This window comes from Ursus arctos, unplaced genomic scaffold, assembly GCF_023065955.2.
Source record: "Ursus arctos isolate Adak ecotype North America unplaced genomic scaffold, UrsArc2.0 scaffold_15, whole genome shotgun sequence".
Taxonomy (NCBI): Eukaryota; Metazoa; Chordata; class Mammalia; order Carnivora; family Ursidae; genus Ursus; species Ursus arctos.
The window spans coordinates 23466226-23492260 of record NW_026622819.1 but is presented as its reverse complement, the minus strand read 5'-3'; the positions used below and the strand labels follow the sequence as shown (position 1 = coordinate 23492260).

At 38.7% G+C, this 26035-nt stretch overlaps 1 pseudogene; it reads left to right on the top strand.

Annotated features, from left to right (window-relative positions):
- Positions 1-3450, top strand: part of LOC113260725 (transmembrane protein 125-like) — a 67409-nt pseudogene extending 63959 nt beyond the window's left edge.
- The last annotated feature ends 22585 nt before the right edge of the window (positions 3451-26035 follow it).

The following is a 26035-nucleotide window of genomic DNA, read 5'->3' as shown; positions in this document are numbered from 1 at the left end:
CATGATAACTACTTTAAATTCTCAATCAGGCATGTTATTTATACTTGTTTCACTTAGATCTCTGGCTGTGACCTTATCTTATTAGTTCATTTGAGACAAATTACTCTGCCTTCTCATTTTGTCTAAGTCTCTGTGCATGCTTCTCTGTGTCAGGAAAGTCAGAAATGTCTCCTACTCTTGAAAGTAATGGCCTTATGAAGCATAAGTCCTGTAGTGCCTTGAAGTGCAGTGTTCCCTGTTCCCCAGAATGTGGCATTTCAAGGGGTGTCTCCTATGTGTCTTGCATGAACTTTGTTATTTTGTCCTGTCCACTTTTTCCTTCGGTTCAGACATCTGTAGAAGCTCTCTTTGCCTTTTGTGGGCAGTGTTTGGTCCCTGGCCAGGGTGAGTTGTGCAGTTTTAACAAGGTGTTAGCAGGTCTACTTGCGATATGAGATGTTCCATAGCCACTGCTGGGACCTGGGCCGTGTGGGTAAGCTGTGCAGTTTTAACAAGGTGCAATTCATTCCTTCTGCAGGGCCCACCACCACCGCTGGCAGGATTGAGGCCCTGCAAAACACACAGGTGGGGAAACACAGTGTTGGCAAGGTTTGTGCCAGTCTCCTGGGTGAGGGGACCCATAGAGTGGAACTGAGGCAAATATGACTGCAAAGGACAGATCCACCAAAGTGCAGTGGGGTGGAAGTCAGTGTAAGCAAGTTAGTTGGCATGTTGGCACTGTGCTTTGTGCTGGGCGGGGGGGGAGGGAAATGGCACCTGCCAGCTCCTTTGTTTTTGGAGGAGTCTCTCTCCAGGACATACTCTGGAATGAATAAACTACTCTCCCTCCTTTATGTCCCAGGTGTTTTTCACACTGCTGTTTCTACACTGTATTTCCTAGGGCTGTTTTTTTGTGCTATCTCTTTAAGGGTTGGACTTGGTTTCCTATTGCTCTCTGGGTTCTCCCAGAACAGAGCCCACTGATTTGTAAAATTCCAGGCTTTAAGTCCCTCTGGTTGTAAGAACTCAGGATATCTGGCCCCTCTCACTTTCAATGCCAAATGCTATGCGGATTTGTTAACCCCTTCTGGGCTCCAGTGTGATAGTAGGTTTCTTGCCTTTCTCCATACCTGTGGCTCCGTCCCTGCTCCACACTCCGTGGGTGGCCATTGGCCTTTTACTCCCCACCACATCTCTGTTCTTCCTACCCTCTTGGATGTGGCATCTTCTCTACCTTCAGTTATGGAGTTTGTTCTGCCAGTCTTTGGGTCATTTTCTGGGTTACTTATGCTGATGTGTTATCTAGTCGAATGCATGGAATGAAGTGAGCTTAGGTTTCTCTTACTTTGCCATTTTCCCAGCCTCTAACTCAAGAGTGCACTTATCTTGATGAGCGCTGAGTAATATATGGAACTATTGAATCGTTATATTAAAAGAAAAGAGGGATGCCTGGCTGGCTCAGTCAGTAGAGTATGTGACTCTTGATTTTGAGGTTGTGAGTTCAAGCCCCACATTTTATGTGGAGATTACTTATAAAAAATTTTAAAAACCCAAATGATATCTGCATTGATGTAATATCATAGGAAGAGTGATTAATTTTTTACAACAATTTTGTATTTTAATTATGCTTAACTTATAACCAAAAACATATATTATTTTAAAAAATCACTTATAATCCCCACCCCACATGGATTCATCTTGTATTCTCAATATAACAATTTGGTGGTAATAATTTAATGATAAGTCATTTATATAATGTCTTTGGAATTTTTGAGGACTTGAAAGATTAATTAAAATAAAACTATAGGACAAGAGAATGTAGGGATTATGGCACTGACACAAACATAGGAAAATAAAGAAGGGAGCTATAATTTAAGATATATATATATATATATATATATATATATATATATCCTCTACATTCTTTTGCTTGCTTTTAAGTTTCAATGAAACTGAACACTTTAACTCAGTAGCTTAATTAACAATCAAATAAAGCATATTTGCCCCATGAGCCAGAAACATGTGCTATAGGGACTGAAGGATGCTAAGGCAGGCCCAGTATTGGGAGATGTGGGACTCCTCTGATAGGCAGCTTTGACTTGAGGATGTGCCAATAACTTTGCCAAACTTCTTAAAACCCTCATCCTCTCTACTACCCTGGTACCCAGCTTTTTTTTCTTTCCTCTCCTCTCGCAAGGGGCTTCTTACTGAGTTTCCCTCAAAGATGTTTCCCCTAATAAAGTTTTGCACAGCTAATGCTGTCTTAGTATCATGTGCTTCTCAGAGTATCCAAATAACATAAGTGGTATCAGGAGTTATCCAACAAAACAAGCAATAAGACAGGGACTTAGGACTGGCTTCTTCATTGCCTGGTGGGTGAAGAGGACATTGTTCTGTTTGGCAGATGGGGCAACAGTACTCCTTTGTACAATCAATGTTAATTTATCAGGATTACACTGGTGGTGAATTTCATTGGTGGTGACAGGAAAATGTCTGGGTGGAGGTCAGTGCTGTGGCAGGATTTAAGGATTCAGGCATTTGAAAGTTTTGGGTTAACAGCGCCTACAAAGGTAGTGGAGTTGGTTGGTTACTTCCAAGTTGTATCGATGCCCTCCAGAGGGATAATAAGGGACTGAAGGCCGTCAACAAGCTTCGGTAGCTTATGAAGAGGTCCTTATCTTTTGTAGTGAAAGTACAGACAAATCTGTGCAGCAGGCTGAGTATCAAATAGAGTTGCAAAACTCCAGAGATCATTGAATGATCACCCAATGCTCTGCTTTGTTATGTGAAGGCAAAGGTGCTAGTTGGAAAAACTGGAAGCCCTGAAACATGAGATAGGACTGTCTTGACGGAGGACCATGAGGATGTGTTTACATATGCCTATGAACATTTTGAGATTTAGAGGTAGACTACCTTTCCTGCGAAAGAGCTATCATTCTTACTGTAGGCCTTGTGGTGGGCTGTGGAGTAGTGGCACAGCACTGCTCTCCTCCACCAGCAGCTGCTTGGTCAGGTGGTGGCTGGCGGCAGGCACTGTGTTCTGCCTGCTGGCCCTGTTGGTTCTGGTTAAACAGATGATGAGCTCGGTCCTGCAGGACATGAACTGTGTATGCCAGCCCCACTATGTGGCTCTCATATGCAGTGCTCGAGGTGCCAGTGCTCTTGGGGAGCTGCTCAGTGACCCTGTGCTGCTGGTCACTGGCCTAATGCTGGCTGGCTGGTCACTGCCCCTGCTCAGCCATTGGCTACCATGCTGTTCATGGGCATAGCCTGGCTGCCTCAGGTTTGCTCTTGTTGCTGGGTTTGCTGCTGTATCTGGTGGGTATGAGTGAACACTGCCTTCCCATCCATGCGGCCATTCCCTCCACCCACAATGGCCATGGTGGCAATGGCAGAGTCTTCAGCATCTTAGGATGGTTGTCTGCTCATTAATGTCATGAGACCACATCTGGCATCGCCATCCTCGTCTGACCCAGCAAGACCCACCTGCCTCAGTGTCCACATAACTGTGCCAGGGCATGAATGAGTGAGTGTGTGTTTGTGTGTGTGTGTGTGTGTGTGAGTGAGTGTGTGAATGTGTGTTCATGTATGCTCATGCATGTCATGAGGGGAATAGTGAGTATATGTGAACAGTATAGCCCTTCTGTGGGATTGAGTTATGTGTGATTAAGAGGCTATGAAAAACCACAACCATGGGAAGGGAAATATGTGTCCCCTTGGAACTTTGTATTTGTGTCCACAGAACTGTCAGAGTCTGTCTGTCTATATCTGGGGTCTCTAGGCCAAGAAGTATTTAGGATCTTTGAAGACTCTTGACCCCTATTGCCAGAACCCTTTAAATCTAAGCCCACTCTATACATCTGTTAGAAATTTCCACAAAAGTGACTCTTGGCCACCTCAGAGACTGCACCAATGATCCTTCATTGAGGAGAATAACTGGTAGCAAAGTGGAAAGAACATGGGCTCCGGAATGTCACAGATCTGTATTAGGATTCCCCCGTCTATTATTTACCAGCTGGGGAACTTGGGAAAGTGATTTAAGCCCTCTGAGCCTCAGTTTCTTGAAGGTCATGGTTGTAGTCATGGTGTGCTAATTGATTGGTAAGGATGCACTGACACCCAGTATGGAAGGACTGGGCACATGGCAGATGTGCAATAAAAATGGTGGCTACTGAAACAAAATAAAACAAACAGAAAAACTCTCCTCCCAAGGAGATTGGGAGCTCCAAGGAGCTCCCAAGGAGCTACCATCTTCACATCTGGCTGCAGGCTGGTCAGTCTCAGAACAGCCATATTGGGCCTGATAAAGAAAGAAGTACACCTTATACACTGAATGAGTTCAAATAATTAGCTAGTATTGCTGGTTTAAGCCAGAATATCTCTGTGATGGCACTTTGAAGGTGCTTCATCAAAGAGGCCAGAATTTAAGCCTATGTAAGCAAGTACTCTTGATGTGGGACCATTGATTTTCTTGGCACAAGGCATATCCTAGGAGACCCTAGGAGATGGGGCAAACTTGCTGCTGGGGTGACTCCTGGAGGTCTTAAAAAAGTGATGGCTGGCACTAAGTGAAGCAGAAATTCCTGGGTTGCCATATCAAATGTTAAAGGCAAGAACAAAGATGCTGAAGGAAGCAGGCATGCTAGAGTGGATGTATTATATGAGACCAGGAGATCCAGCAGACAGTTATGTTCCACAGGAAGACCCAGAGGTCACATTATTCCCCAAGGCCATCAACAATGTGCTAGTGAGAGAGATACCAGCATCAGAAATTCAGTGGTGGCCTGCTCTGTAGGCCAGGGCTGATAGTAGGGGAAGCAGATACAGTCTTCAGAAGCCAAGCAGCCAGGAGACCACAATTACCCTAAAGATTGGCAAGGTCAAAGGGGCAGTCAAATGAGCTTGACCTATGCGCATATATGAACATGATTAAGGAAACATGGTGTCTCTGGGAGCAAGGGTGCTGGTCAATAGTTGTAACAAGAATAACAATGCAAGGGCAGGGATAGAAGCTGAGGATGACTGCCCCCCCAAAAGTAACAGTCTCTGGCTCATTTCCCACATTTGAGCCAATTTTCAGATGCAGAACATCCAGGGGACAAAACTAACAATGAAAGAAGTGAAACAGTTGACCATGGGATCCACTGGTCACATAGTGTATCATCTGGAACCAGCCAGCCTCACAGAACTCTGGAATAGCTTCTAAAAAAATCAGCTGAAGAGCCAGCTTGGAGCAATGCTCTGGAATTAAGGGAGCCATCCTCAGGATGTGGTGTATGCATTAAATCAGAAACTTCTATACTATGCTGCGCCCCCAAGGGGAAGAATATATAGATCTCCAGACCATGGAGTAAAAGCAAGTACATCTGTAAACCATCACTGTCAGTGGCCAGCTAGGGATTTTATTACTCTATACTCCTGTTGACCTTAAAAAACAAAAGAGCCAGTTATTTTACCAGCAAAATGCGTTTTATGAATAGCTGGGGAATTGCATTTCGGGACAAGCAAACTATGGTGAACCATAGGCAAGTCTGGAGAACAGAAGAAGGGGCTTGCTTTTATAGGGGAAAGGAGGAAGATGGGAGGGGCTGTTTCACTGAGTTCTTACTGGCTGGACTATTGCTGGGCAAGGAGAAAATATTCCTTCCTCCTGCTTGGGTATGTAAAGTAGGCTTTTTCCTATTGGGGAGTGGGAGGTAGGCTTCACACAGCAAGTAGTAGTGTCTGAGAGCTCCCCCCTCAAAGCTTCCCAATTCCATTTTAAATGAGGCTTCCTTTATTTATTTTCACACGCCGTACTTGGAGTTTTGCAGAGTTAGAGGTCCTGGTGAGGAAAGGGGACATACTCTTGCCAGGGGACGTAGAAGAGATTCCACTGAAGTACACTTTATACCTGCTGCCTGAGTACTTTGGACCACTTGATCCGAGACCGTCAGGATAGAAGAGAAGTCATCAGACTGGCAGAAGCAATTGGCCCTGATTACAAGAGCACATGGGGCTACTTTTTATACAATAGCAGTGGGAAGGGATATGTGTGGAGATCAAGTGATTCACATGGGCCCCTCCTAGTACCCGCTTGCCCCACTGTAACTATGAATGAATATATACAGCAGCCCCACCTAAGGAGGGTATGATTGCCAAGGAAACAGACATCCCAGGACTGAAGGTTTGGTTCACAACAAGATACACCACCAGCAACCTGCTAAGGAGATCACTGAGTATGAAGGGATACTGAGTGGAAAGTAAAGGAGGAATGGTTTGAGTGTCATTTGCAGGTCTTGAGATCAACTGCATCAAAACTACCTCTTCTGACCTTCTCAGGAAGAGGGGACCGTGGGGACCATGGTTAAGCCACTCCCCAGTCTGTGAGGAAAAGTGGATCTGTGTGATGTGAGAGGCAGCCTGTGTCAGCCATTATTAGACTATGTTTCTTAGAGTTCCAGCTGAGGGGAGCATAGCTGAGCAGTGTCTCCAGCTGTTGCATTTAGAAATCCATTACCACTGTCGCACCAAGGCTGCCATTCCCAGTCATTTTATCTCAGTCTGTGCTGAGTGCACCAGCAGGGCAGGGTATTCCTGGGAGATGGTGAACTCCTCTGATGGGCTGCTTTGGCTCCATCCCTCCCATTGACCATTGACCTTGCCAAATTTTCTTAGAACTGCCTCCTTCCAATCAACCTTCACTGCTCTCCTTCTCCAGAGTCAAATAAACATCTTTGGTGAGGGCTCTCCAAGACCTTCTTGGTTCCCTCCCAATATTCTCTCATAGGCATTGTGCCTAATAGATCACCCTGTCTTAATCCTGTCCTAGCATCTCTTTATAAGAGAACATTTCATCAGCATTGATTGAAAACACAATTCAATTTGTGGCATTTAAGTAAAGTGTATCCTAAATCTAGGCTGCTTAGTAACCTAATAAGGCATGGGTATTTCTTTCTTGTGTGTACCAGCTAGCTTTCTTTCATTCACTAAGGATAACCTGTACTCTTAATCCATTGAGGAACCTTTCAATTCTTTCTCACTTAATATAAGCCAGGAAGGATCAGCCAGCAAGACAGCGGGAATATGTAGTTTCCCCACAATTACTAGAAAAGCATCTCAAAACATGTGCCCTTCTCACAATAGGATACTTCTTAGACAGGATCTATATTAGACAGTGAAGTAGGGATATGTATGAGGCAAAAATAATGAAAGTCAAGACCTCCACTTGCTTCAACTATCTGATATGTCTATTTTGTTTAGTCTTTTCATTGGCTTTGAATTCTAATAATTAAGGAAGCTCACAAAATGGTTTGCAGAAAGAGAATATTAGTGAAAGGCATATCACATACCTCGCCCACAAGTCTGTGGATCAGGAAGTACACATCTTACAATGCTAACCAAATTCTTGAATAAATAGATGCCTGTGATTGGATGAATTAATACATTCGTATTTATGTTACTAATATAATGATCAGCATAAATATTTTATAGCATCTATTATAGAAGCTTTTAGGCAACTAATGCTTCCAGAAATATTTGTTGACCTGACATGAATAGTATCTTTGAGAAATGGGTTTGATTCGATGCAGGCCTTAGAGGTAAAGCTGATGAGCTGATGTGACAGAGAAATAGTAGAGCAAGGTGTCACCAAACGAATCCTTCTGGTACTATGAGTGGGAGAAGCACAGCATTGCATGAGTGGCTTAGTCAATGATAAGTCAGCTGACATCCAAACAGCCTAAATGATCACCATGTTGTTATCACAAAGCAGTGGATAATTTGGAAAAAGGCAAATTCAGTGTGTATGTTTCAGGGTGGAACCCAGTCAGAGGACTCTACAGTGTTCAATATAATCATGATTTCCAGTTAGGTAGGAAGCAGGTTTCTGGCCTTTTCAGGTTTTTGACATCCTGAGAAAGAAAAAGTTCTTCAGTTTCATCCCATTTACCACTCTTCCCACAACTGTATCTCATAGTTGAGGTTAAAGGAAGTTAGTTACAGGGAATTTCTGTTAAATATGGTAATAGATAAAGAATAAAAGGGAAATGATGGCATATGCCAAAATTAGTGGGATGAGAATCCTTTTACGGATGTGTTCTGAGGAATCCAAACAGTTTTGTGACATTTTAGACAGTAAAAGTCATTTTTATACGAAGTAATGTAGGGTTTGTGCAAACCTTCATATCAGCTGATAAAGAAAAATATTACTTTCATAGGTTCACACAAGAAGTTCAAGTATTTCATCTCAGCTTCGATTTTTAAGCCATTTTCCTGCAAACTGGCAAATTTCTGCCTACAGCAAACTGATGAAAATTCATGGATGTTTTCATTCCCCTAGTTTAGGGAGGAATAGTAAAACTTTTGCCTTAGATCAAACTTTTGAATATTTGAGGGGGAGAAAAAAAAACACATCACTTCTTAAATGTGAATACCCAAAGTGAAATGTGGCCGTTTCTTACATTTTTAGATGCCTGGAAGTTTTCCACAAACTTCTATAACAGTCACTCTGCAGGCTTCTGCTATAAATGTTTCAGGAACTATCTAGGGAAATATTCTATTGAGAGGGAGAGGGAAGGCAGGATTATCTAGCAGATAGAGCGTGGAATTTGGACTTAGACAACCATCTGAGACCTGCACCTGCCTCTTTCATTGCCTTATGGTGCAGCACTGTATAAATGATTCAGACTCTCTTTGCTTATATTTTTCCCTGTGGCAATAGAAGGAAATGGGCTAAGCATTAGCCCCTTCTCAACAATCAGAGAATATCATAAAGGTAAATACGACATTTTCTATAAAGTGCTATGACCTGTAATCCAGAAAAATAGTGCAGAGATGTGAGGTCACAGAGTTTGTAGACATTTAGCATCCTCGCATGGAGACCTGCCTAGCTTTCCCCTCACTTCTGTGTCTAGTCAGGGGTCCCTATGACACAGTTGACAGTAAGTTATTGCCAGTTGCTAATTCCTTCAATAAACATCTTTCTTTCAGCATCTGGAACATATTAGCCTTCTCACAAAGTCAGTCAAGGGAGACAACCCATAACAGCCATCAACTTGCATCTATTGACTGTGTAATATGCAAAATGCATTCTACTAAGTATTAGACCTTTAATGAGAATCTATTAGAACAGTGACGGCATATAAAGTGGAGTTGCTGTCCTCAAAATGTTTGTAATTATGATCTAGTTATAAAGGAAGTAATTCTGGAGTGTAAAAATCATATAAAATGTACGTAGATGACAATTGATAGAAATAATGGTTCTAAGGAGTTTAGAGAAGGAAAGGTACAAAGGTTCAAGGTGACTCCTTTGCATATGATTTTAATTTGTAATTAGGAAAAATATAATACACAAACATAGAAAGAAAAATGTATACTCACTCAGAAGTATAAAAAAATAAAAGCGTATCTTTGGCAGTTATCATGCTACAAAAGTGATTCCTTGATATCGCTTCCATCATATATTTCACTGTTCTCACTGAATTTAAGCAAATTTGCTCTGTCTTATTGATTATTTCTTTCATTTGCTAAGCTTGAGAAATGTTGATGGCTTGTTTGAAACCCAGTTCAGTTAGTTAATATGAATGTGTCTTATGAAATAAATTCAGAGTTATGTGCTACAACAGGAAGAGAATGGAATGAAGATCGCAGTGATCTCACTCTGAACAATGGGCAGTCAATCTCTCAAGGAATCTGTGGGTTCATTTGTAAAATATAAGAGTTGGGCAAGATTTCATAGGCCAGTTCTAAAATTTTCTGGAAAGAAATGCTGCTTAAAAGTTCTGTGCTTCCTTATGTTGCTAGGGAGCTCATCTTGCTTTTGTATCTGTCTGGATCCACAACCATTTTTTGTCATTAAGATCAATATCTCAATTTCATAGACCATGGATGCTGCCGATAGAGGAGAAACAAATGGTAATACATTGCTTTCCAAAGCTGTTTTAACTGTAATTCTTAATTTAGTCATATTTAGGCTGGACATTCCCAAGCTCTATTAAATTTTAATACTCAACTCCAGAGAGCTTTGGTCTTGCCTGTAAGTACTAACTTAAATGAACAGGCTGGTTCTTGGTAATAGAACTTGTGTGTCAGTGAGCAAGGCATCTGTAAAACAGAACTTAGCACACGTGCTGGGGGTATATTGCCATACACTTCTATTTCAAAGCATATTGGCAAAATATTTGTAAATATGATAATGTGTATCACCAAAAGGATTGACAATGTCAAAACATCCAGTCAATTCAGAGAATATAGTAACCCAATTTTAAATGAAGTATGAGATATGTCATTTGGGTAAGTACAAAATCGGAAATTTTATTTTTTTTAAACTGGCATGTTTTAATGTGTCATGTTGACAGCCTATGAAAAAACTAAAATTTATTCATCCTGCATGGTATAAATAATGCAAATGATGTTGTATATGGAATAAAAGGTCAGCTTTGTTGAGCATAAAAGAGAAAATCACTTCTCCAAGAAATTTTCTAGACTTGTAGAAATATGTTTTTAAATAGCTAACATTATAAACTGTCAATAAATAACTGTGGCAAAAAAAAAAAAAGCCCATCTATTTTAACATATTTTGGAATGGGTTCACTTATTCATATGAGGGACTATAGTGTAAGTGTATGATGTATCCCATATGGTCTGGGTCAGCACTGTCCAATAGAAGTATAATGCAAGTCACATGTGCAATTTTAAATTTTGTAGTTTACACACTAAGAGAAGTAGAAAGACAAGTAAATTTCATTTTTTTGGTAAATTTTAACATAGTATATGTACAGTATTATCATCTCAACATAAAAATTATTGAGCTACTGTGTTTTTTTTAAACTAAGACTTCAAAATTCAATGTGTATTTGGCTTATAGCACAAGTCATTTGGACTAGCCACATTTCAAGTTGACGATAACTGTATGTGGCTAGTGACTATAGTATTGGAAGCCTGGGTCTAGATAGTGGGATGGATGCAATAATAAACAACACAGGCATGGCCACTACTTACAGAGAGTTCATAGTCTAGTATGGAAAACAGATTCTGAACACTAAATAAAAGTGTAAAATTTTATACTTTTTACAGTTTCTATAAAGGATTACATAAAAGTAATATTGTTAAAACAGGTATTTAATGTGTTTTTACTTTATGTATGTTATAGATAATGTATTCCCTATATTGGTGAGATCATTCTTGTCAAATGCATTCTAAATGAACTTTTTTGTAGTCCATTAATATGATTTTATATTTGTGCTTCCCATTTTTTCTCCATCAGTATTGTACTATAAGTTTAATGTTAAAGAATCATGAGCCAGGAGCATAATAATACTTTAATATCATTATATAGGGTTAAAAAATAGAGTAGCTAGGTACAAAATAAAGATAGGCTATCAGAGAGAACTTTATTAGGACAAAAAATTCAACATTTTTTACCGTGCCCTTCCTTAGCTTTATAATTTCTGTGATTTCTGCTGACATGTGTTTGCAAAGGCTTTCTACTACTAAGTGTATAGCTCTTCTCTAGGTTTATTAGAGAAGTGGTTTATTCCATATGAAATCTTGCAATTATACCTAATTTATACATGAAAACTGATGTGAAGAAAGTATTTAGGCATTAAAATAATGAGTATAAAACAATTAAAAATATAAAAAGAATAGTTTATACATGACATAAACTGTGTTGCTCAAAGATTTGCCTTAATGGATTCCATGTAGCTCAGGCTTAATTATGGACGGTGCTGAGAATGGTTATATATTTATTGAGATTTGAAGAATGCCAGAAAGCACAGATGAACTAGAAGTGTAATGTTCACGCATTTAACTAAAAATACATCTTTTCCCTTGTTGCTTCCTAACTAAAATTGCTATGGAAAGTCAGAGAAGATTATATGGACTGGAAGAGTCAATTCCATGAGAGAAACTTCCCTTAGCTGAAACTTAATGACTGGATAGAGCTGAATTTTTCAGGAAGATGTAGGCAGGTCTTTCTCACTTGGAAAAGCAACATAAATAAAGTAAAAGAGTTGACATTGGCAAGAGCTGTTGAGAGAATAAAGCAGATGGCATAAGTTTGAGAAATTATAGTGGAAGTTAAAAAAGGATGAGCAATCTAAGGCTAGTTAATGGAGACTTAGAATCTTAAACTTGGTCCAATAGGTGATATGGTACCAATATAGTTTTAAATCAGGGAAGTAGCATAATGAAAATGGCATTTTTGGAAGATTCATCTAGCAGAGGTGACAGGATTGATTTGAAGAGGCTGAAGGAAAATATCAAGAAGGTTGAGTTGAGAGACCAGATCCAATAATAGATGTGGAAGATTTAAAACAGGCCTTCTTAAAATGGGAGACTCATGCTTTTTTGACAGCATAGGAGATGGAACTGGTAAAAAGGGACAGTAAGAGAAGGCTGAGGAAAAATAGAATAAATGCATGATTAAGTGTATTCAGAAAGTAGGCTATAAAGTAGGATTCAGGGCTCTGGTTGTAGGGGGGGTGGACATAAAAAGAACAAAAGACAAACGGACAGTACAGCAGAAGGCAGTGATATTTTGAGCTGTAGAGGTGAGTTTTCCTAAGTTTCTCTTGTTCAGCATGAGATACAGTGGGGTTATATTTTATATTATTACTCTTAGACCTCATTCCTCAGAGCTGAAGTAAATTGAAAGTTGGTTGAAGAATTACTAAGTGAGCTATGGCGATACCTCCGTCTCCTTTCTAAAAACATACATATTTTGGGTTGAATTATTTAGGAATTACATAGCAAAACAGAATTTATGTTTGCTTTATTTTGACATATGGTTTGCATTTTGAAAACCTTGCCCTGGGATGGCATTGGATAAAATTTTGATGATAAAATTGGGCATGGTGAAAACAAAAATCACAAAATTCAGACCAGTAATAGACTTTATAAATCATGTAATTACATGGGTAGAAAAACAACAAACATTTATTGACTGTCTATCAGGTGCCAAGCCTATTGACGACATTGAATATATATATATATATATATATATATATATATATATATATATATGTAGGAAAAAAAAGAAAACAAAAAACTATTCTCTACAGTCTGGTGAAGGAAATGGTTGTTAAACAAACAAACGAACACATACAGAATTATACATTTTGAAAAGTGCATGTTATGAGTTGAATTGTGTTCCCTCCCTGGATTCATATGTTTAAGTTCTAATTCCCAGGACCTCAGGATGTGACCTTTTTTGGTAATAGGTTTGTTGCAGATGTAATTACCTTCAGAGGAGATTATGCTGGAGTGGTGTAGGCCCCTAATTCAGTATGGGTGATGTCCTTATAAAAGGGGAAATTTGGGTACAAACACGAACACAGGGAGAACGCCATGTGACGATGAAGGTAGATATCAGGGTGATATTTCTATAAGCCAGGAATGCCGAAGATTGCTAGCAAACCACCAAAAACTAGAAAAGAAAGACATAAAACAGTTTCTTCCTCACAGTCCTCAGAAGAAATCAGCTCTGCTGACACTTTGATCTTGGATCCAGAACTGTGAAACAATACATTTCTGTTGTGTAAGTTACCCAGTTTGTGGTTATCTTGTTATGGCAGCCCTAACAAAATAATACAGTATTGCAAAGAATTATTGGTGACACTGGGGGTGAGTAAGGGGATAGAGGCTTACTTTGGATTGGATGGGCAGTGGAGGCCTCTATGCAGAAGTTTTATTTAGTCTATACCTGCAAAGGGGGAGTGAACCAGCCATGTGAGGTAATGTGGGAGGAGCAATCTGGGCAGAAGAAAGAATATATGGAAAGGAAAGAAGTTGGCCCAAGTAAGACCGGTGTGTTCAGGAGCATAGCCAATGAAGGTGATGGTGGCACAGATGAGACTAGATAGACCTTGGTAAAGAATTGGAATTTTATTCTAACAGCAATAAGAAGACTGTCATGGGCTTTAAGTAGGTGGTGACATGACCCAGTTTACATTTTTTTAAAGATTTTATTTATTTATTTGAGAGAAAGCACAGAGGGAAAGGGAGATGCAAACTCCTCATTGAGTGGTGGAGAGCCTGACGCAGGGCTTGCTCCTAGCACACTGGGGCTCAATCGCAGAACCTTGAGATCATGACCTGAGCTGAATGCAGATGCTTAACCAGCTGAGCCACTCAGGTGTCCCCAATTTATATTTTAAAATAGATTCTAACTACTATGTAAAGAATGGTATGGAAGGGGAAGTGGAGAACATAATTAGAAAATGAAAGCATCAGACCAGAAATTCAGCCTTGAAATAGGTTTGTGACAGCAGAAAATAGATGAAGTTTGTCTGGCCAAAGAAAGGTCTAAGAAGACAGAAAAATGGAAGTTAAGTGAGTTCACGGTGACCACAGTGTATCAAACATTAATAGTTGAAGTCTTCTCATTCTCAGTCCTGTGTCCTTGCAACCTGCACACGTGTAGTCAATGACTTTATAGTATTATTTGAAGTAGATAGTAAGGGGCTACTTTCATGGGTGGTTTTGAGAATAAATGCACAAGCATCCGTGTGGTACATAAAAAGGCCAAAATGGATGGAAAGTAGTGACACAATGTCAAGAGCACGGAAATTAGTTCCCTGCTTGGAATCTACTTTTGGCCTTGCCACTATTTGTTAATTGTGCCTCAGAAAGAGAAGGTCATAGTGTCAGATAATTTCTAAGATGCCTATTAATTTTAAAATTTGATGTCTCCCCAGCAATTGCACTTCTGGGTACAGGGCCTAATAATATTCTCATATATTTGCACAAGGGGATGTGTATAAGGATCTGCACTAAAAACATTGTTTAAAACAGCAAATATACAGGAACTTAAGTGTGCACCAACAAAAAGAAATAAAATATGCTATGTTTATATAACACAATCCTATTTAGCTGTTTAAAAGAATGAGCTAGATCTATCTATCTCTATAAAATCACAAATACAGAATGTTGAATGCAAAAAGAAGTAGGTCTTAGAATGATACTTGAAATCGTTTACCTTTTATAGAATCACATGTACGTAAAAATGCTAAAAGTAGCTAGGAAACAAGCAATTCTGGTTAATTATTGGGCTGGAGAAGGAAACCAGACTGGGAATAGGCTATAAAGAAAGCTCTTCAATGGGACAATGCCTGGGTGGCTCAGCTGGTTAAGCATCTGCCTTCAGCTTAGGTCATGATCCTGGGGTCCTGGGATGGAGCCCTGCATAGGGCTCCCTGCTCAGCAGGGAGCCTACTTCTCTCTCTCCCTCTGCTGCTCCCCTGCTTGTGCTCTCTCTCTCTTTCTCTCCAACAAATAAATAAATAAAATATTAAAAAAAAAACTTTTCAAATTAATGTTTTATATAAACTGATATTTAAACTACATGTAACTGTTTAAAAAGTTTGTTATACTATTCTTTGTATATTTAAATTAAATTAATTTTATGACTCCATAATTAAGTTAAAATAGATTATTTTCATTTTTATCATGGAGAATAAAAGTCTCATTTTGATATATTGTATATTTTAATAACAAATTTTAATACCATTAATTTCCTAACATTAGAGAAATCATTACATAACTTCCACTTATATCTTTCATAACTCCTTAAAGTTGGTGTATCATTCAGTTAATATATAGTTTAAATATATTAAACACAATGCTCACATATTTTATCTATAAATGCTGTAAAAATTTTAAAATGCACATTAGTAAGTGAAGGAGAATAAATAACATTAGCTATTCCATTTTTTTTTTTTTTTTTTTTTTTTTTTAAAGATTTTATTTTTATTTATTCGACAGAGATAGAGACAGCCAGCAAGAGAGGGAACACAAGCAGGGGGAGTGGGAGAGGAAGAAGCAGGCTCACAGCGGAGGAGCCTGATGTGGGGCTCGATCCCATAACGCCGGGATCACGCCCTGAGCCGAAGGCAGACGCCCAACCGCTGCGCCACCCAGGCGCCCCTAGCTATTCCATTTTTTTTTAATCATAGAAAAACTAATTTCCATGTTATGCTCTGGTTCTGTTTTTCTGAATATCTTTATAGCTATTACAGTTTTATTCCCCTTTTTGGTGACTTAATAGAATGTGGTCATTTTTTTATGTTAAAATGGACAAAGATTTTGCTGTATTAAGGAACAGAAGTGTTTCACTGTTATGGAGGGTGTAACTTTATTGGTTGATTTTTTTTTTTTTTTAAGAAAAAGTATAAGACGGCTTCAAAAAAAACCGCTACAACATATTTGACAAGAGGTTCACAAATGTAACTTTACAGTCATTTCAATGTTTGCTTCTCTCTTTCTTGTCTTCTCAGCCCATTGTCCCCATTCCTCATCTTACGGTTTTTGTTATACTTGAATGATGAGCTCAAAGCATGAAAAGCTGTTCTCAACCTTTATTAATGTTTCCCAACTTATTTCCCTGTTTGCCTGTTGACAGCCTGCCAAAATCACCCTCAGGTGAATTGTAAAAAGATTGGGGTAGCAGTCATGGGACCCAAAATGTGTTGCAGATAATTAGTAGATCAGATCTTTGTCACAGCAGATACTTGGCTACCCACACGTCTCTATTTTTAAGCCTTGTGTGTCACACAATGTGTATTCATTGTCTGCTTTAGTGTGAAGAGCACATCTCTGCATTGTATATAACAGAGCTGCATTGAATGAGAAATGCTATTATTCTTCTGTCGTTTTGTACTGTCACTGGTTAACACGGGAGATATACATATTTGGTGAATAATTGAAACCACCTTTTAGCTTCTAAGTAGCTTTAGAAAAGGGGAATTACCTATTTTGCTCCTCCTGAAGTAATCCAACCACTACAGCCTTTGTTTTCCAATAAAGGCAGGAAACAAAAATCTCCTTAGATGATCACATTTGTTTCCATGCTAATTAGTTCCGACTAATTTGATTGGCAAGAATAGGAGGTCAGGATATTAGTTCTTGAATCACTCAGAATAGAAGAGCTTTTTTTCAGTATAAGATACAAGGTGATAAATTGAGGTAAAAAGAAGAAATTAGATTTTAGGATGATGAAAATGCCAGGGTTATCAGCAGACTTTCACAAGAATAGATTGCAGAATAGCAGGTCATGAATTATTACCTAGGGATGTGTTCCCTTTAAATACCGTCTAATGGCACAGCCTCTGTGTGCGTGTGTGGAGTTTGTGTGTGCGCGTGTGTTATATTAAAGAGTTGCACTTAACACTTCACCGTTTCATAGTTCTCTTACTACTTGTGCCAACCTGTATTTCAGTAGCAAAGGAAATCTATCAGTTTATGTAGTATCGATGGTCTCAAGGTAGGATAGTTTCGTAGTATGATATAGCCAAGTAGTTGCTATAATATTATAAGCAGAAATGACTTATTCTTAAAAAAGTAATAACACCAAAATCTGTCGTAGAGTCCGAAAAAAGCAGGAAAGATCATGCTTTCTCCTATAACTGAGAAGGTTAACTTGGAGAAGCCACACAAATTCTAAAAATTATAGATTCCTTATCTGTAAAATGGGCACAAAAATCTTACAAGATTTTTATTAGGTATAATTGAATTGATATAGGTAAAACCCCTTTGAAATTTCTTAGGTATTTTTTACAAGTGTAAGGCATTATTAATAATAATCTAAATATTGACCTTGGCTGCTTCTTTCCTAAATCAGCATTCATTCATTTTTCAAAAATTAATTGGTGCCTACTATTTTTCAAGTATGTACTGTTCTAGGCATTGGGAAGATAGCAGTAAACAAAACAGAAAATAAATCTAATAATTCTAATTCATCGACCTTAAACTTCAGTAAATTAAAATAGCAATAATAGGTAAAATTTATAATGTCAATTGGTGATAAGTGCTATAAAGTAAAGTAAGATGAAGAGGATGCTTTAAATAGGAGTCATTTGTAAGATTAATTCAAAGGAGACAATGGCCTAAGCAGTGGGTGAGGGCCAGATTATTTATTGAAATACTAGTTTAAAGAAAATGTTCGTTCTTGAATGGTCTTTCATTATTCAATCAAAGCCATGTGTTTGACTTCTCAATGTTTGATTTAAAAAAGACTCAGCCAAGGGGCGCCTGGGTGGCACAGCGGTTAAGCGTCTGCCTTCGGCTCAGGGCGTGATCCCGGCGTTCTGGGATCGAGCCCCACATCAGGCTCCTCTGCTATGAGCCTGCTTCTTCCTCTCCCACTCCCCCTGCTTGTGTTCCCTCTCTTGCTGGCTGTCTCTATCTCTGTCAAATAAATAAATAAAATCTTTAAAAAAAAAAAAAAAAACTCAGCCAAGTGGGTTAGGCATTTAAAACTTTTTTCTCACCCCATGCTTTTATATTTCAAATAAAAATTTTAGAACTAATGCATTCTTCCTCCACGTCTTTGACATGCATATGAAAATTAGTTGTATAAGAAAATGAATGAAATGGCTTTTTTTGTAGGGTCATGTGAGTACAATGTAACAAAAATTAATTTGGGATTTAACATATGCAAAGTCAAGGGTATATCCACTCTCCAAAATAATAATGCACTTGAAAGTTTTTTTTAAAAATGTTGAATTACCCTCTCTCACACACACATACACGCAAAACAAATGGGCCCATTCTTGGCACAGTTGTCCTAGAAACAGGTTTAAAGGCAAAACTTTATGTGCTAACATTTCATTGGGGAGGCAAATACTTAATTCCCTAATTAGGAGGGAAATTCCTAATTTCATTAGGGAGAGAAGGAAGGAAGAAGTGCATTACTAAATTGACCACAATGTCTTAGGCATGGCTGATTGCTCCATGGCTTCAAGAGACATCGTAGGAGAGTTCCTGTGAATTTCTGAACATTCTCAAAGTCTATTGAGGTGGTGCATGAAGAGTAATAAAATAGAATTTATTTGGTGTATCCCATCTCCCATTGCTGTTCCCATGGAGCTCTTCTGGGTTTGACCATCTGAAATACCAGATGCCAAGACAGCAGCAATGGCATCTGGGACCTAGAGTGCTTTACTACTCATGGCATTGCATATCTGCCCACCTACATTTTGCAGCCTCATGGGGCAGGCCAGATGAGCCAGTCACCTTGTGTGTGTGTTGAGTAGATCCTGTGGCTCTCATCTTTCAGTGGCAAGAGAGAAGGTTTGAGGTAGGAGCCTAGAGTTGTGTTCGAGGAAGTGGGGAGCTGTCTGATGGTGCCCATGAGAAATAAGAGAACCTGGGATCATCCACTGTCTCAAATCTGGCCTACTGAACAGATGGAGGATAAAATAAACCAGATAGAATTGGACCTCAATGAATTTCCTGCCCCTAAAAGTCCCATCTTCTCCATTGTCTACAGGAATGTGACAGATGTTAGGTAATCTTAATTGGGGGTAGGGGGAGATGGCATCAGTAATATTGAGTCAAAACTATGGCCCAGTTATTCCAAGAGGATCATAAATTTGTCTGGGACCTAGGTCTTATTGCAACCTATTAAATTATAAGAAATAAAACTCTCAACCACATTAGAAATCTATAAAATATAAATTAAACCAAAAAGGCAAAGTTGTCTTTTAAAATATCTATCAAATTGGTTAAGATAAAACATCAATATACTGTAGCATATTTTTTTATATAAGGACATATTTTCCTATAAAGCTAATGATTATTTTAGTTGATTTGACTTTTATAGAAATATATTTCATTTTTTAAGATTTTTCATTGCTACAGAATAACATCTATTCTGTCTCTCTCACACACACACAAACACACACTCATACACACAGAAAAACAATAATTATGGATTAGATTAAGTCCCATATTTCTCAGAAGAAAGTAGCCACATGATCTGGGAAAAATATTGTGTAAGTTATTTCAGCTGTTCTTGGTTCCCAAATTCCTAATGGGAGTACACAACCACTCACAGTGAGGTATATGAAGAGTTGGGCCCTTCCAGATTGGGAAAACCCATTTATTTAATGCACAGTTCCTTTATACCAGGTGTAGAGAAATTATGGCTAAAGACTAACTCTGGGTCACTGTATTATAAATAAAGTTTTACTGGATCATGGCAACTCTGATTCATTGACATATTGTCAATGGCTGCTTTCCGAAGTTGAGTAATGGCAACAAAGACTACATAACCTATAAAACCTGAAGTATTTACGTTTGACCCTTTACAGTAAAAGTTTGCTAACTTTGTTTTATATTATTGACTTACATTAAAATTCTTGAAGACTATATAGTCACAAATAATATACACCCTTACAAAGAGTATTCATAGACATTTGAAGTGTTTCTGGGTTTCATGGTAAACTTAGCGTTAGCAAAACCTATCCCTGTTGAGGATGGGTCAAAACGTTCCAGGTTCCCAGACACCTAGGAAACTCATTTTCTCATAGTCCACCCCCCTGACTCTAACTTAACAACTGTTTGTACAAGGTCATCTTAACTAAAGATCAACCAAATATCTAATCATAAAATTGGGGGTGCCTATACATATATATATATATGTATATAGGCAAACTGTGTAAAATGCCTTTTGTTATAGCACATTCATCTCTGTGAATTTATGGTGAAGACATATTTGTGTACAATTTTGCTAAAAGGTTTTTCATTCATACATTTGTATTAGAGAAATAAAAAACAGTTCTCAGTGTTCAAAGATTGGTAAAATAAATTCTATTACTATTATGTTATAATTATTATAGATCATATATTGTGTAAAATGGCAAAATAGTTTATTATGAGTATGTAGAAGATGGTCACATTTTTCCAGAATTATGTTTCGAATAATATTGTGAAATATAATTGATGTCATTTTCCATTCTTGGTAACTATGTTTTAATCCCTACCCCCTCCCACCATTAACACTAGACTACAAAGTAGATACTTATTGCTCTAAGGAGAAGAGTGAAAACATCTTACAAAAGTGTTTGGTTCTTTTTTTTTTTTTTTAAGATTTTATTTATTTATTTGAGAGAGAGATAGAGCACGAACAGGGGGCAGGGAGAGGGAGAAATCGGCTCCCCATGAGCAGGGAGCCTGACAACTTGGTGCTCGATCCCAGGACCCTGGGATCATGACCTGAGCTGAAGGCAGACACTTAACTGACTGAGCCACTGAGGCACCCTGAAAAGTGTTCAGTTCTTCCTTTAACTTTCAGCATAGAGTTTTAAAATTCAGTTACCTAAGGAATAATCTGCAAACCAAAACGTGTTTGATATGTAAGAACTAGAGGGTTAAGGAAGAAAGTTTTTCTATGAGTTTTCCTATGAGTTGATATGGAAGATCATAAGCCAGAGCCTTGAGGACTCAGACCTGAGAAAAATCACTGAATAGGGATGAGTGCATGGTAGGACATAAAATTATAATGCTCTGCACTGGGTGAAATTAACTGCTGCAAGTATTTTTCATATATTAAGCTGTTGAATTCTTGTGAAGTAGGTGCTATATTATTACTGCTATTTTGTAGGTAAGAAACTGAGGCACAAGCAGGTTAGTTAACTTGAACATTATATACAACTTGTAAGTAGTAGAGCTGTTATATACAGGTTGAGGCGTGTATATACTTGTTATATACAACTGGCAAGTAGTAGAGTTGGTATTTTAATTTGGGCAGTTTGGCTCCAGAGTATATGCCATTCACATCTATGCAATGCAGCTTCTCCAAGATATGGTAACATTTCTTCTGCTACAAAAAAAAAAAAAAAAAAAAAAAAAAAAAAAATCCAGGCACTTAAGGACTAGAAAGAGGAAAAGAATCAGAATCAAAAAGGAGATCAAAAGAGAGAGTGTAGATGCATGCACATGATTGAATCTTGGCTCTTCCTTCTCCTGGGTTTGAACTATGCTATGGACTTAATACATGTGTCTTTTCATAATTCATATGTTGAAACCCTAATCCCCAAAGTGATGGTGTTGGAGATAGGACCTCTGGGAGGTAGTTATTTTATGAGAATAGGACCTTCACAATGGGATGAATACTCTTATAAGAAGAGACCATAGAGAGCTTGCTTCCTTTTTGTCTGCTTTCTTCCACGTATCTGCAGCAAGGAGGCAGCCATCTGCAAATCAGGAGGAGGACTTATCACCAGAACCTGACCATGCCAACTCCTTGATCTTGGCCTTCCCACATTCCAGAACTTTGGGGAATGTTTCTATTTAAACCATCCTATCTATTGTGATTTGTTATAGCAGCCCAAACTGACAAAAACAAACCCTAAGGGCCTGGGTGTCAGTGGGGCATAGAAATCTCTTTTTCTACTAAAGAAATTCTAGAAGGAAACCCAAGGAACAAATTTATGATACATATGAGACCATATATCTCCATTTCCCTCGACAGTCCTGGTTTCACCTATAATCGCACTACTGTAATTATCAGTAGCACCTCTTTTCGCTCTCAAAAGCAAGTTAGCTTAGAGAATAAATTGTTTAGACTCCTTATTTATGCATCTATCACCACATAGGACTGGTGTAGGAAGCCAACCCATAGAGCACCCTTCTCCAACACCAGCAGAGTAGAACATAGAAATGGTGGCAGTGAAGGTCCAGACAGAGAGAGGACTTGAGATAGCCATCACCCTGACTGTGTCAGTTACCTATTGCTGTGTAACAAACCATCCCATGATATAATGGCTTAAAACAACAACCATTTGCTTAGCTCTTGATTCTGTAAGTCCCAGTTTGGTCTGGTCTCAACCACATTTACTCTTTCTTCTGTAAGCATCTGCCAGTTCTGCGATCCATTGGCAGATGGTTGCTGGGTGCTTGCTGCTGTCAGGTGGCCTCACATGTCTGGCATTTGACTAACTGTTGTCTGTGACAGCTCTAGTCTTTTAATGTGGCTCCACGACTTCCAGCAGAATAGCTTGTATTTGTTCACATAGTGTTCTTAGCAAGTGCAGCAAAAGAGAGGACATGCCCCAACCCGTGAGCGTATTTCCAACCTCTGCCTAAGCCAAATTTATCAAACGAAGTCACACCACTGAGCCCAGAAACAGTCTAGAAAGATCCACAGAGTTAGCGGATATGTTATTAGAAAGAGGGGAAGAATTTGAAAACTTTTGGGATGGAGGAGTTAAGTAGTTACCATGTACCCCACTGTGAGAGGGTGCAGAAAATAGTGGGGCATCCCATTTGTCAGGGAAATAATCAATATCTTTGAGCACAGGGACTGCTCAAACTGGGACCTGAATGGGAGTTCAAGCGCAGGCCAAGGTGACAACCTCGTCAGCAACTGGACATGATACCAGGGAGCTCTGCAGGAGAAGCTACCATGTGACAAGGGAGCATCAGCAGCAGATGCATCAGGAGCACGCACACATTCCAGCACCACGTCTGTTGAGACCCCTTAGCCAAGCACCATGTCTGTGTGCAAGCTGGGGCCTTCCCACCATGCCATCTGTCTTAGTCTTCTCAGGTTGCTCTAACAAAGTGGTCTATAAACAGCAGGAATTTATTTCTCACAGTTCTGGAGGCTACAGTCTACTCTCAGGGTACCAGCATGGTCAGGATTGCAGACTTCTAGTGATAGGTGGTAGAGGCTCGGTAACCCCGTGGGGACTCATAAGGGCTCTGACTGCATGATCTAATCACCTCTCCAAAGACTCCCACTTCTAATAACTGTCACACTGGGGACCAAGTTTCAGCATATGCATTTTGAAGGGGACAAATATCCAGATCATAGCAACATCATATTTTGGAGAAAAAGGAAAGAAAAAAAGGAGGAAGAGTTTGAAACTTTGAAATAATGAGAGTGAACTAATGCGGAAATGATTAAGTTAAACAAAAGTGTTTCCATCATTTTAATATGGAAAATTCAAGTTTGTTTTCCATGGCAAATGTGAAAAGAGAGATTTCTGAACAATTACAGTTATAAAGAAATAAAATCAAATGCCTGCACCTCTAAGTAGTGACATTAAATTTTAAACTACCTCTATTTTTATGCCCATATATAAAAAGAAGTGAGTATACTCACCCAAATGTTAAGAGTAGTAATCTTACGTGGTGAGCTTATGGATGACTTCTGTTTCTTTAATTTTTGTATGTTCTCTAATATCCTCAGATGAACGTGTATCAGTTTTTCAATAAGGAAGGAAATTTTGTTTTAGAACAGATGCATTTGTGCCTTCACCCATTCTGTGCTCGATGAAGCTAGTTAATCTGAAAACTATTCCACCTTGAAGTGTTAATGAGCTAATAAGTCATTTCAGGGTGAGTTACTTTTCAAAACTGCTGAGATCGTACCTCTAACTGCACTTGTATTCTGTCTACTGGTAGCAAGGGCCTGGCTCCAGAGGATACTACCTAATGTATGAAAACATGAATAAATATGCGTGCTGTCTACACAAATTCTTATAAACATCCAATTAATTGAAATAATTCCATTTTAATTAGTTGGTAACTACCCTTTGCTTCCACTCATTTCTCTATGTGAGGCCTTGATAGAATATGGCTTAATCTTTCATAAAATAGCAATAGAGTTCAAATTGACTTACATTTATTCTCAAAAACCTTGCCAGATATTAGTACACAGTTTTAAATTGATTAATTTAATTGGAATTTGAAAGAGTGAAATATAAACTAGGCTGTGAATAACTATAGATGAGAAGCTTACGATTAACTGTGATTGTAACATTATAGGAATGCCCCCAAATCTTGTAATATAAAGATTGTACCTAACCATAAGGTTAAAAATCCAGAGTATTGGTTGTGCAAAATACCAGTTGATGTGAATTTTAGCTTTAGAATGATTGACTTACACACCAGTGTCTGCACATACTTGCATATGAACTCATACACACACACACACAGACACAGACACACACAACCACTCCAATACCACCCACACCATGACCATACACAGAAGAATGGAGAAAGAGGAGAGATTTGTTTTTGAGTTTTCCCATTGTCCCTATATTTATGTCTTTTCCTAGGTTGTCAGGACACTCTGATTCACTCTCTTTCCTGTTTCTTCCTTAATAATTCCCACAGAAATGTTTTTCACTGTTATTAAACTCCTTTAGTAATTAACTATTGGCTGTAAAATGAAAAAGGTAATTTTATAGCTATCACATTCAAGGTAGAATGAAACAGATTAGATAAGATGCAATAAATGATAAATAAAATCATGAAAATGCTTGATTTAAAACATCAGCTGGTTAAGAAATGCTACATCCTTCAGAGATAACAAACCTGGTATATTAGTTAAAAATGCTTTATGTTGCAAATAGTGAAAATTCAACCTAACCTGGCTGTGAAGTTAATTTCATGTATCAAGTTGACTGGGCCAACAGGCATCCAGATATTCGGGTCAGCATTATTCTGAGTGTGTTTATAAGGGTGTTTCTGAATGAGGTTGACATTTGAATTGGTAGACAGAGTAAAGTAACTTGTTCTCTTCCTACTCCCCAGTATGGATGGGCATCATCCAATCCATTGAAGGCCTGAAGAAAACGGAAGATGGAATAAGGGAGAATTCACTTTCTTTGCCTGATGGTCTTTGAGCTGGGCTATCAGTCCTCTCCTGCCCTCAGACTTGAACTCAGATTGGAACTTTCACCATTGGCTTTCCCAAGTCCCAGGCCTTTGGAGTCAAACTGGGGTTTCCTCTGTATCTCAGGCCTTTGGATCATACGGGATCATACTGAGTAATACCATCAACTCTTCTGTGTCTCCAGTTTACAGATATTGGGGGGATTTCTCAGCCTTCATAATCATGTGAGCTAGTTCCTCATTTTATGTATCTGTATATAAAATACACTCAAGTACCGAGAAGTCGATTGTTGAGGCAGGTTGAGGGTTGTTTGATTCAGTAGCTCCAGAATTCTGAAGGATCAGTTTCTTACATTCTTAGTGCTCTGTTTTCTACAGTGACAGATTCATACTAAATCTAGTTAACCTGGTGGTTAGGGAAGTTTCCAGTGGCAATCTGAGTTACAAGTTTCCTTCTTAATGACCATCATATTAAAATAGAATCTTGCTATTGAGTTGACACTGATCCAATGACTGTGTCCAGGGGAATAGTAGGTGACAATTGGATAAAGTCTATAAGGACTCACAACTATAGATGGAAGTAGTATTGGCTTGTCTGAAATATGAGGGCTGAGTTTGGGAATTGTGGGTGTCTGAATGATAATCTGGATAATAGATATATGTAAAAGGG